The following is a 13046-nucleotide window of genomic DNA, read 5'->3' as shown; positions in this document are numbered from 1 at the left end:
TCCTCATCTCTCCTCCAAACTTACGTTTTTAGTCAATTGTTTCACATGAGTGCTAAGAAAAGCTCGGGTTCCAAGAGAGGGTCACGACAAAACGAGTAAAATCTTGTAACATGGTTATCAAATGAGAAAGGTTTTAGGCTCAAATGGGTTGACTAGGGATAACAACATTGGTGGGCAATGGAAAATTTCAAGCGGGTCAAGGAGAGCCTACAATCACTTCTCAAGCCAATCAAAACTCACGATTCCGCCTTAAAACATATTCGGGGTAAGTTCTAGACCTTCCGCACAAGTACTCAGACTAGCAACAAAGCATCTCACCCCTCACACAACTAGATTGTTAAAGAGGATAGAGCCGAGGGCCCACAACGACCACGTTCAAGATTGTATATCACTATGGTCCAATTAGACCACTCGATGGTGACAAAGTCAACACAAGAGTCACAAAGTCACTAACTAGAGATATTTACTTTCAAAAATCCTTGTCTCTAACCATAAGCACGTAGTGAAATGTGTTGGTGCAAAATGAAGCATGTTTGACTCTTCTAGTTTGATCAGGTCTTGTTATTCATTATTACTACTATAGACACCAAATTCGGACTCAATCCCTAATAAAGGTTATCACGCTAACCATTGTTGGGAAGAGTGACCCGGTTCACATAAAAACTACCTTTGGAAAGAACTGTGGCATTAAGAAAACCAAAGGTTTATTGTCCACTAAAACATAAAAAGAAGCTATTGATTTAAACATTAACTAATAAGAAAATAAAATAAAGAAGCTACAAAGCAAACTACTGAAAGCGTAACGAATATACATAATGAGAAAGGAAAAGAGAGAATATATAAATCATAAGAGAAAAGAGAGAATATATACAGAATAAGGAGGAAAAAAAATACTGTCAGTTATTACAAACCAAATGTCTCAGAATCATCCAAATATCTCAAATAAACTCCACCCGCCCTGGAATAAAAATAAGCATTGTCCCTAATGCTTAACAGAATAAGAGTAAAGAAGGGTAAAAATGTAGAAGACTCCCTATGTGTCCTTGGACATCTTTGTGTCAATAGCAACGTCACTGCCCTTAGTATCCTCTAGCTGAATCCCATCATCCTCGACTCTAGGAGTAGCTTGGTTGGTAAACATCTGGCACACCGCCTCGGCAGTGTTGGCAACCAGGTTTGGCTCCTCAGACTAGCCAACTGGTGCCACTGGAGATGATCGTGCTACTGGATCTGCTGGTGCTGCTGGATCTGACTCCATCAGCATGTCAAATGGAAGATCTCCAACTGCTGCTATTTTTGTCACCTCTCTCCTTAACCTATCAACTAATTTATTAGACGCCTGGATTTCATCATTTTCTTTACCTGCTTTCCCATCTCCTCAATCAATGATCCATGTGCTACCAAGGTATTCATTATGGTGGTCTGGTTCTCCAAGAGCTTCTTCAATGTCTCCTGCACTGTTGGAGGAATCTGGGTGCCAGAATGGTTGATTGTGCTGCAACAGTACTGGAAATGTCAGACAGCTTTGCAGTGGCTGTCTGCATCTAGTTGTTAAGGCTTGCCAATATCTGGGAGACTGGCAACGTAGATAATGGAGCAGTAGGCATAGGTACTGGCTTTAAAGCCGAGGTGGAAGGCACTGACGCTGAAGGTGGTGGCATGGCAGCTACATTGTCTAAGGTCTCTGCTAAAGTGGATGGCATATCAGTTGTTTGTTCAGGTACCACCGATGGCTCATCAGACTGGAAAATGGTGGTAGTGGGCTGAACCTTTCTCTTAGGGTTGTGTGCATCCATCAGAGAATACGAAGAGAAGGGCTTCTTCTCCCGCACCTTCGTATCAAAATCTTTCGGCTCCATCTGTGCATCTGTAAAGTACTTAGTGAGGGTGTTGGGATACGGGTAGGAGGTGTCACATTGCCTTGCGACCACAGACATGTTGGCCGACATTATGACACCCACATTGATCGGGTACCCAACCATGATCGAGGCGACTAGAACTGCCTGCTGAATAGGAAAATTTGTTTCATTCTGGCACGGGTCTAGTCTACTGCATATAAAAGTTTGCCATCACTTTGCCTCGAAGTTCATGGTGTTCCTATGAATAGGAACCCCTGTTGTGATCCATGGTGGTGGTGGCCCCAAGGCTGCAAGAATCTCAGCTAGCCATGGGCGAGTTGCATCTCCCATTGCTAGCTTTTCCAAGTACTGCACCGGCTCAACATCATCAAACCCCAATTAGGTGTTCAAGGTGTTCTGGTCAAATCTCACCTTTAGGTTCCTCACTTTTGTCACTTTGGTCTCTTTCTTTATGTGTTCCACATTGGTGTAGAATTCACGGACCAGATATTCCTTGGCGTCCACTACATTTTGGGTGAACCACATCCCCCCTTCTGCTCTCGGAACTGTCTCAAACTGCCAGATTATACTTGTCAAGATCTTTCAATTGGAATTGTCACTCAAGAGTGAGCGATCTCACCAGCCACTGATCGAGGCCAACCCTATACTACTACAAAGTAGCAAGAGAGGTCGAAGCAGCTTTTACCCAAGAAGGTCGGGATCGATTTCCACAGGGAGCTAGAGATTGGAGTTGAGTTTCTATCTAAATTGGTGTTGCGTAATTGTTCCTAATTGCACTTCTAAACATTGTTGGTTTTGATTTTACTTCTAATTTTATACTACTAGGATGCTAAATTAGACTAAGTAAAGCTAATATTAAACTATTGAAAGTTGTCCAAATAGGTAAAAGACACTAGGAAAGTGACTACCTCCTAGGTGGATAATTGACGGATTCTCGAGCCTAAGTCTAGATTGTCATATTTGGGGAGTATGATATAACCATTGCACAATTCTACTCACTCTATACCTCTCGGTAGTTTGAGTGATTTTGCCCGAATTGACTTTCTCAAGACCAATTAGGTATGATAATTTGTGCAAGCAATTGAGGTTCAAGTCGGGTATTACTATCTCTAGGTTTAACCCTTTAATTGGGGCTATCAATCTCTTGAATATGCCCTAATTCCTTGTTGGACCAATTTCATAGACTTAGGCTCTTTTTCTCAAGAAGAGCCAAAGTCAACTAGGCATAAACTAGTGTTTGCAACCACTAATTCAACATTAAAACCCTAAATTAGTCCAAATATCAAACACCCATAGACAATCAAGCATTAAAACACAAGATCCATCAATTACCCACACTAGGGTTGAGCCACAACCCTAGCTAATGGTCTAGCTACTCATGATTATAGAAGAAAATAAAGAAATAGATGAAGAAAAGCCCATAGTAATTAATTACTAGATAAAACTTGAAGATTCAATGATGAAATTAAGCTAAAATTACTCAAAATAAAAAATAAGAACTATTCACGAGTGCAGCTTTCGTCCAAAATACAATTGATGACCTAAAAATGGGAAAAGAAACTATTTATACTAGGCTGAAAATTCTGGACAAAAATACCCCCGCGGGGCAAGTGCGGCCGCACTAAGGCTCTTGGCTGACTAATCTGCTCTCTGAAGTTGGCTACCGAAGACCACACAAAGTCGAGTGCGTCCGCAATAAAATCAATGCGGTCCGCACAAAATACTTTATGACTGCATTGCTTGGCTGCTTGAAATGCCTACTCTCTGAACTTCATCTTTGCGTACCACACAGAATGGTGTGCGGTCGCACTAGCCCTATTTTACCGAGCTTGGCCTTGGTCTTGGTACTTGTGCATGTTTCACTCCTTTTTGAGCTGGTTTTTGACAAATTGTCACCTTATTGGTTAAATTCTGCAATCAAGTACAACATGTGAGCTTTTGGGACTATTTTGTACACATTTCTAACCAAAACTTAAGCAAGAAGGAGTGTAAAATGCATCATAATCCCTAGTTATCAACTCCCTCAAACTTAAGCTTTTGCTTGTCCTCAAGCAAACAAAATAAGACTCACCCCTTAAGAGTCAATCCAAGAAAATTTAGCCGACCTAAAGTGACCTTATCTAGCATCAATTAGGACTAACAATTGCCTTTAATTCAAATGGATCATTAACAACATTCACTCTTTTAAACACCATGGATTTAATGCGACACAAGAGCATCAAGAGTTGACTCAACACATCAAAGAAATTCTTTCTATTACTTTAGTCATTGTGGAACCCAAACTCATACATCCTTGACTCTCCCTAAGCAAACCTCACCTTTAAGATAGTAGCACTCAGAAAGAGGTTAATGAAAATACACTCATCTCTCTCAAGGAAAAGTCACAAGTCCGGCTCTAAGTACCATATGCTTGCCCCTTATGTAAGTCACCACTAATATAAGATTCATTCAACCCGAGATCATATAGGACTTTTGTTGAGACATAGTGAAGGTTTTTGGTTCAGGGTAGGAAATGTTTGGTCTAGGTAGGTTCCATATTCCCTTTAGCACTTCTTTTGCTTCATTTTGGCACACATTCACTTGACTTTTTAAGTCATTTCACTTCTTTCTAAGGGGTTAGAGAGACACATTGTCACTCTTTCTTGTTCGTTTAAAATCTTTTCTCCTTTCTCAACTTTCCACACCTTTCATTCTTTGCTTTTATTTAATCCCTTCATTCTTTTCGACATTGAACATTCTTTTTATCTTTTTGCTTTTCATTCTTTTTCATTGCCTTTTCTTTTATTCATTTTGAACCTTTTTACCACTTTGTTGCAATCCTCGTCTCTCCCCCCAAACTTATACTTTTGCCATGTGCTAAGGAAAGATCGGGTGCCAAGAGAGGATATCTTTAGAACAGGTAAAGGCTTGTATCGTGGTTCTTGAAAGAAAAAGGTCTAAGGCTCAAAAGGGTTAACTAGGGATTTTATCATTGATAGGCTATGGAAGTGTTCAAGATATCATTTGGATCAAAGGGATCCTATAATCATGTCTCAAGTCAAATTACACTTAGGACTTCGCCTAGACAAACATTCAGGGCAAGTTTTAGACCAATGGCTCGGGACTTGGACTTGCAATTCAATTTCTCACCACACAAGCTATGGGATTGCAAAAGACACAGAGTCGGGGGCCCACAACAACCTTAGATAAGATTTGAGCACATAATGGTCCCAAAAAACCACTTGATGATTATCGGCCAACACAAGAGTCTCAAGGTCACAACTTTCACCATCCTATACACAACGATTTGTTTTTGACCATAGGATCAAAGGCAAATGTGCTAGGCCCAAGTAAAGCTTTGCTTGAGGCACCCTTACTAACTAACTACTAAAAAGAAAAAAGAAAAACAAACTCAAACCCTTAAGAAGGTTGTCATGCCATCCATCATCGGGAAAAGCCACCCAGTTCACATAAATTCCACCTTTGGAAAGAATCGTGGCATTAAGAAAACAAAAGGCTTATTGAAAAAACTCAAAACAAGAAGCTACGAACATTAATAAGAAGCTAAGAAAGGAAAATGCGGAAAGTAAAATGAATATGTACAAGAGAGGATTTAATCGAATATGCAATAGGGGAGATGAATATATACATAAGAACGTAACTTTTATTTACAGACCCAAGGTAAAAAGTACAAAAAATGTAATGAAATGCTGAAATTATATACATACCAAAGATAAAAAAAGAAATAAAGAAATCATAAATTCATCCAAATCCAAATAGGGCTACCCCCTCAAATGAAAGCTGGCATTGTCCTCAATGCCAACTAACCAAAATAAGTACAAAAATAGAGTAAAGAGGAAAAGAGACTCCCTATGGGTCGTCCATCTGCATGGGATCCTGAGTCTGGGTCCCTGGGTCCTCTGTATGCTCGGGAACCTATGAATGGCTCTCCGTGGTCTGTGGCTCTGCTGGGACCTGGGCCTGGACCTAGACTAGCTCTTGGGCTGAATCCTAAGGCTGGCTGGAGGAATCTTCTGGTGGGTCCGACAACTGAATAACTGCATCGTCAAACTGGGGGATCACCCTTTTCCTCTTAGGAGGCCTCTTGGACTGCTCTGGTTGGGGCTGGGCTGCTGGTGCTGGATCATGCAGTAGCAAATCTAAAGGCAAGTGATCCACCTTCAATCTCTCAACCTCGACCCGTAACTCCTCCACCGACTCTTTGGAAGCCCGAGTCTTCCTCATCTTCTTTGCCTCCCTAGCAAGCTCCTTGAGAGCCTTTCCATGTGAATCAATAGTGTCCGTAAGCAATTTTTGGTTCTCAAGGATCTTCTTATAGTTGGCCAGAAGATCCTTGAGAGTGTCCTCAATGGACTGTGGGACCTGTGGAGGAAGAGGTGTTGATTGAGCTGCCATAGTAGTAGATAATACAAATAGCTTAAAATTGTTGTCTGCATCCAGTTGTTGATGTTGGTGAGGGCCTGGCTCAAACAGTGGGTAGTCAATAGGTAGGCAGTGGTGGAGGGTATCACTGGAGCTGTGGAAGTGGATGGACTTAGGGTCATGTCTGCTGCAGTGGAGGGTGGCTGAGTAGGAGCCACTACCACTACTGGCTCTTCAGACTGGCCAGTTGAAGTAGTGGCTTTACCCCTTGAGTGTTTGCTCTTAGGGTTGTCATCACCCTGTAAGCGGTACCACAAGAAAGGTGCATTTGCCTTCACTTTCACATCAAATTTGTGCTTCTCCACATTTAGGTCCTCCAAGTACATCATCAGGAAGTTGGGGAATGGGTAAGACCTGTCACCTTCATTCACTACCCGTGTAATGATCCGGGATTACATTCCCGACATTGATCGGGTACCCCGCCATGATAGATTCTACCAAGATCGCTCGGTGAATAGGGAGTGAGTTGTCGTGGTTAGTAGGGTCTAGCCTGCTGTACACAAATGTCTCTCACCCTTTAGCCTCAAAGTTCAATGTTCTCCTCAATATCTTCACTCCCACAGTCAACCACTCGGGGGTGGTACCTGGGATTGCCAAGTACTCCGCCAACCATGGACGGGCTTCTTCACCCAATTTTATTTTGTCCAAGTATAGGGACTCATCCTCCTCCGTGAAGCCTAAGTAGTCATTGATGGTATTGCCATCAAACTTCACCTTTAAATTCCGTACTTTGGTGACTGTGGTACCCTTTTTGATGTGGGCCATATTGGTGTAGAATTCTTTCACCAAATGCTCATTGGCATCCTCCACATGGCCTATGAAGTAGTCCTACCCAACTCTATCTGTGAATTACCTCAACACATTGGGGTTGTGAGGCAAAAGATCTCGGGTGATGATTTTTCGCTCAGGTATCAACCTATTTTCGGGCCACCACTCTCTGAATTTGTGGTAGGCAACCTCACTGACAAACCGGTCATGCCATGCCTCTAGGTTCCTAGTACTCTCCACCCTACCTACTTGGGGCTCACCCCCTTCTACTTCTTCCCCTTCTTCTGCTACTGCACCCTCTCCGGATAATGAAGCTACAGGAGAGGTGGAGTATTCATTTCCACTACCTTCAGCTAAGCCCTCAGAAGACCCAGAAGATAGATGAAATGATGCTTGGGCAGTGGGGGATGCTGGAGGTGTATCTCTCAACCGGTTTCTCTCTGGCCAATTAAGATAATATTCTGGAACTGAGTCTGAAGATGCCTCCCAAGAGGGCTCATACTCACTCCCCGACTGGTCAATTGCTTTGTTTTCAGCTCTTATGATTCCCCTTGTGTTCTTATGTTTTGTCTGACTTGTGGGGTCAATTTTATCATTCCTTGTTTCCCACCCCCGGAGGATTCTCCTCTTCATGTTTATTTACCATCTTTTCCTATTGATTTCCCCATTGTCTGCAAACAACATTCAGTCATGCTTTGTTAGTATCAATAGAAACAATGAAATTCAAAGTTGCAGAAAAAAGTATGCTGCAGATAGTTTTAATATTGTAGAGTGTGGATCGCACAAAATGCAGTGCAACCACAAAGAGGCTACCGCGGACCGCACAAAATCCATTACGATCCGCACAGAGGTGGGGTTCAGACTACCCACTCTCTGAATCTATACAACGCGGACCGCACAAAAAGTCATTGCGGTCTGCATTGAGGCACCGCGAACCGCACAAAATCCAATGCAGATGCGGTCCTCAACGCTCAACATTCAGAACTTTGATCACTACGGTCCGCACAAAATAGCATTGCAGATCGCATAAAAATCCACCGCGGTCCGCACTGAGTGCCCAGCAGCAATACCAACCTAGGGTTCATGTTTTGTTCAATTTTAGTCCCATTATTCACATATTAATGAGTCCCTAAGTGTTGCCTCAATGTTTTAACTACCTAGTCCTAATTAACACAGTATTTTAACTAACTTATGCTAGAAAATTGAAAGAAAAATGGAAAGGGAGGGAAGAAGAACTGAGAAAAACAAAAATTCAAGGAAAATAATGAAATTAAACAATTGAGAGGGAAATAAAGGTACTAGAAATGAGATGTAGTGATGATTAATGAGCCTTAGTAGATGATTGCATGCAATTTAGATAGATGAACAATAATTTTGCTTTTGAGATTAAAAAGATCGAAAAATTCAAAAGGAGGGCATCAGGTCCTATTTATATAAAAAGGTTCTGGGCCCCAGCTCACCTACCCACCGCAGACTGCACAAAATTGCACCGCGGTCCGCGGTGCTCAAAACCACATGCACTCTCTGAATCTATGTACCGCAGACCGCACAAAATCCAGTGCGGCCGCAGTGGACCACCGCGGACCGCACAAAATACACTGCGGTGGCGGTGGGAAATTTCAGAGAGTCCCAACTTTTGTCAAATCACCAGTGCGGTCAGCATTGATTTCTTTTCCCCGCACAAAGGCCTTTGCAGCCGCACAAAATGAGTGCGGTCCGCATTACCATCTTCAGAGAGTGAGCATTTTCCAACTTTTTCCTGCACTACATCAACACAATCCTACAGTATCTCACAACCAGTCAATCCAAAAATAAACCCTACACTACAATGAAATCCAAAGAAAAACAAGAATAAAAACACATGGGTTGCCTCCCAAGAAGCGCCTGATTTAACGTCGCGGCACGACGCAAGTTACCATCAAATCACTTGAGATGAAGAAGTGCCACAATGTGGTTGTCATCAATTTTTCCTAAGTAATGCTTGACCCTATGTGCATTCACTCTGAAAACTTCCCCATATTTGTTCTTCAAGTCAAGTGCATTAAACGGGGTCACAAACACCACTTCAAAAGGTCCACTCCATTTTGACTTAAGCTTTCCCGGAAACAGACGTAACCGAGAATTGAACAAGAGAACCAAATCACCCACTTTGAACTCCTTGCCATGAGCATATTTGTCATGAAAGTATTTCATCTTATCCTTGTACAAGGACGAACTGGAGTAGGCATGAAATCAGAATTCATCAAGTTCATTACGCTGCTCCACACGAAGATTTGCTTCTACATCCCATTCAAGATTTAACTTCCTCAAAGCCCACATGGCCCTGTGCTCTAACTCAATCGGTAGATGGCACGCTTTCCCAAACACCAACCGATATGGAGACATACCAATCAGAGTCTTGTAAACAGTCCTATAAGCCCATAAAGCGTTATCCAACTTCTTTGACCAATCGGTCCTATTTGCATTGACCATTTTTAACAATATACTGTTGATTTCCCTGTTTGAGACTTCCACTTGGCCGCTCGCTTGAGGATGATAAGGAGCAGAAACTTTGTAGTTGACATCATACTTTGCAAGCAAAGTGTCAAAAGCTCTATTACAAAAATGAGACCCCCCATCACTTATAATTGCACGAGGAGTGCCAAACCTTGTAAAAATGCTCTTCTTGAGAAACGTAACAACACTCCGAGACTCATTGTTGGGTAAAGTCACGGCTTCAACCCACTTTGAAACATAGTCAACCGCCACAAGAATGTATGTGTTCCTACACGAGCTAACAAACGGACCCATAAAATCAATGCCCCATGCATCAAAAATATCAACCTCGAGAATGGTATTGAGAGGCATCTCATCTTTCTTCGAAATTCCACCCGCTCTTTGACATTCGTCACACCTCTTCACAAGTTCACTTGCATCTTCGTACAAAGTTGGCCAATAAAACCCATAACTAAGAACTTTGGAAGTCGTCCTCGCCTATCCATGATGGCCACCATATGGAGATGAATGACAAGCCTCCAAGATACTCAATTACTCTTCCTCCGAGACACACCTTCAAATCACACCATCCGTGCAAATCTTAAACAAGTACGGCTCATCCCAATAGAAATCCAAACTATCCCATTTGAGCTTCTTCCTTTGGTTAGAAGAAGCTCACACGGGATAATACCAGTCACAAGGAAATTAGTAACGTCCGCAAACCATGGCATACCATTCACCGACACCGAAGGAGTTGTTCGTTGGTAAATGAATAATTGATCTCTAGGCCATCACGAGGCCTCCCCTCCTCCTCCAAGCAGGACAAGTGGTCCGCCACTTGGTTTTCACTACCCTTTCGGTCTGCAATCTCCAAATCAAACTCTTGAAGTAACAAGACCCATCGCATCAGTCTAGCTTTGGAATCCTTCTTCGCCATCAAGTACCGGAGTGCAGCATGATCAGTATGGACTGTGACCTTGGCACCCATAAGATACAACCAGAATTTCTCCATTGCGAACACAATAGCCAAAAATTCTTTCTTGGTCACCGTGTAGTTCACTTGAGCATCATTCATTGTCTTGCTCGCATAGTACACCGGATGAAACATTTTGTTCACTCTTTAACCCAAAACAGCCCCAACTGCAACATCGCTCGCATTATACATGAGCTCAAAGGGCAAGCTCCAATTAGGTGCGGTAATGATAGGAGTGGTGGTCAACTTGTGCTTGAGAAGTTCAAAGGCTTGCATACATCTCTCATTGAACACAAACTTGGCATCCTTTTCCAATAGCTTGAATAAGGGGTTCACTACCTTCGAAAAGTCTTTGATAAATCTCCGGTAGAATCTCGCATGCGCAAGAAAACTTCTAACTCCCTTAACAGAGGTAGGGAAGGGAGACTTGAAATCACATCATTTTTTCCTTTGTTCACCTCAATACCATGCTTTGAAATTTTATGCCCAAGAACTATGCCCTCTTCCACCATGAAGTGGCATTTCTCCCAATTAAGAACAAGATTGGTTTCTTCACAACGGGCCAAAACTTTATCAAGATTTTTCAAACACTCATCAAATGAATCATCCACAATACTGAAGTCATCCATGAACACCTCCAAAATATCTTTCACCATGTCGGTAAAAATGGTCATCATACACCGTTGAAATGTAGCCGGTACATTACACAACCCAAAAGGCATCTGAGAAAAGGCAAAGGTGCCATATGGACAAGTAAATGTGGTCTTCTCCTGATCTTCCAGAGCAATCAAGATCTAGTTGTATCCACAATACCCATCCAAGAAATAGTAGAATGCACGCCCAGCAAGTCGATCTGACATCTGATCAAGAAAAGGCAATGCAAAGTGATCCTTGTGGGTCACTTTATTCAACTTGCAGTAGTCCATGCATACCCTCCAACCGATGACGGTTCTAGTAGGAATCAACTCATTTTTTGAATTTGCAACCACGGTCATGTCACCCTTCTTCGGTACACATTGCAACCTCTTGTTTCATTGACTTGCACACATGAAAGACCACTTTTTCATCACCCACCCGGAAGGTGAGTTCCACTAATTCCACATCAACTAAGACCTTCCTAGTAGCAAGGAAAGGTCTCCTCAATATGATTGTAACTTCATAATCTACCTCACAATCCAAGATCACAAAATTAGCTGGCAGGATAAATTTGTCCACTCGGAAAAGCACATCATCAATAATACCCAATGGTCTCTTCATCATTCTATCCACTTTTTGCAATCTCATGGAAGTCGGCCTCGGTTTCCTAATACCTAAAGTCATGAAAACTGAGTAGAGAATCAAGTTGATACTTTTCCCCAAATCACATAGAGCCTTAGCAAAGTCCGCACTCCCAATGGTGAAAGGAATGGTGAAAGCATCGGGATCTTCAAGCTTCGGGGCCATTGAATGCACTATTGCACTAACTTAGTGGGTCATCTTTATAGTTTCACAATCCATGGATCGTTTCTTTGTCACCAAGTCCTTCATGAATTTAGTATAGTCCGGCATTTGTTCAAGAGCCTCCACCAAAGGCACATTGATGGATAAGCTCTTCATCATATCAATGAACTTTTTAAAGTGATTCTCATTTTTCTACTTTGCGAGCCTTTGAGGATAAGGTGGAGGTGGCCTTGGCAAAGGAGCCTTGGCTTTAGGCACAACCGGCTCCGACATGTCTATTATGTGTTCCCTAGATGGGTTCACGTCATTTTGAGTTTCCACCTTGGTATCATGAATATCAATCCTCATTTCTTCATTCACATTTTCAACCACCAAAGGAACTTCATCTTCTTGCAACTCAACTTCACCACTCAAAATTTGCTTTTGTTTGGAGGCATTCACATCACTGCCTCGTCCACTCCTTGTAGTTACCGACATAGCATGATTGTTCCCACCCTTCGGGTTTACTACCGTATCACTTGGTAGAGCCCCCTTAGGGCAAGTATCCAAGGACTGTGAGATTATGCCTAATTGCACCTCCAATTTCTAATTGAAGTATTCTGGGAAGACAACTGAGCATCGGAATCCGCACTCTTTTTCATCATCTGTTCAAACATCATTTCAATTCTCCCCAGGTCATTATTGGAAGAACTAGGACCTTGGTATGGAAATGGAGGTGGATTATTCGGTTGTTGGTACATTGGGGACCTTTGAAAGCCTTGCCTCTGGTTTCTTTGATTGCCATTGTTCCACCCACCTTGATTGTTGTTACCACCCCAGTTGTTGTTGATACCATTCAAATTACCCTAATTGTTCTGATTATTGTCCTAATTACCCCAATTGAAATTTTGGTTGTTGTTCCCCCAATTACCATTGCCTTGTTGTTGTTGATTGCCCCAATTGCCTTGGGGTCTCCACTATTGTTGGTTGGAAGAATTGCCCCTTTGGCCTTGATAATTGTTCACGTATTGCACCTCTTCATTCTTCTCATCATAACCATCATCTTGGAATCCACCACAATCATTGTCAAATTGCTCCGAATTCCTTTGGTTCTGTTGACCTCTTTGTCT

Source organism: Nicotiana sylvestris, chromosome 11 (assembly GCF_000393655.2).
Source record: "Nicotiana sylvestris chromosome 11, ASM39365v2, whole genome shotgun sequence".
NCBI lineage: Eukaryota > Viridiplantae > Streptophyta > Magnoliopsida > Solanales > Solanaceae > Nicotiana > Nicotiana sylvestris.
Note: the sequence above shows the minus strand (reverse complement) of the source record.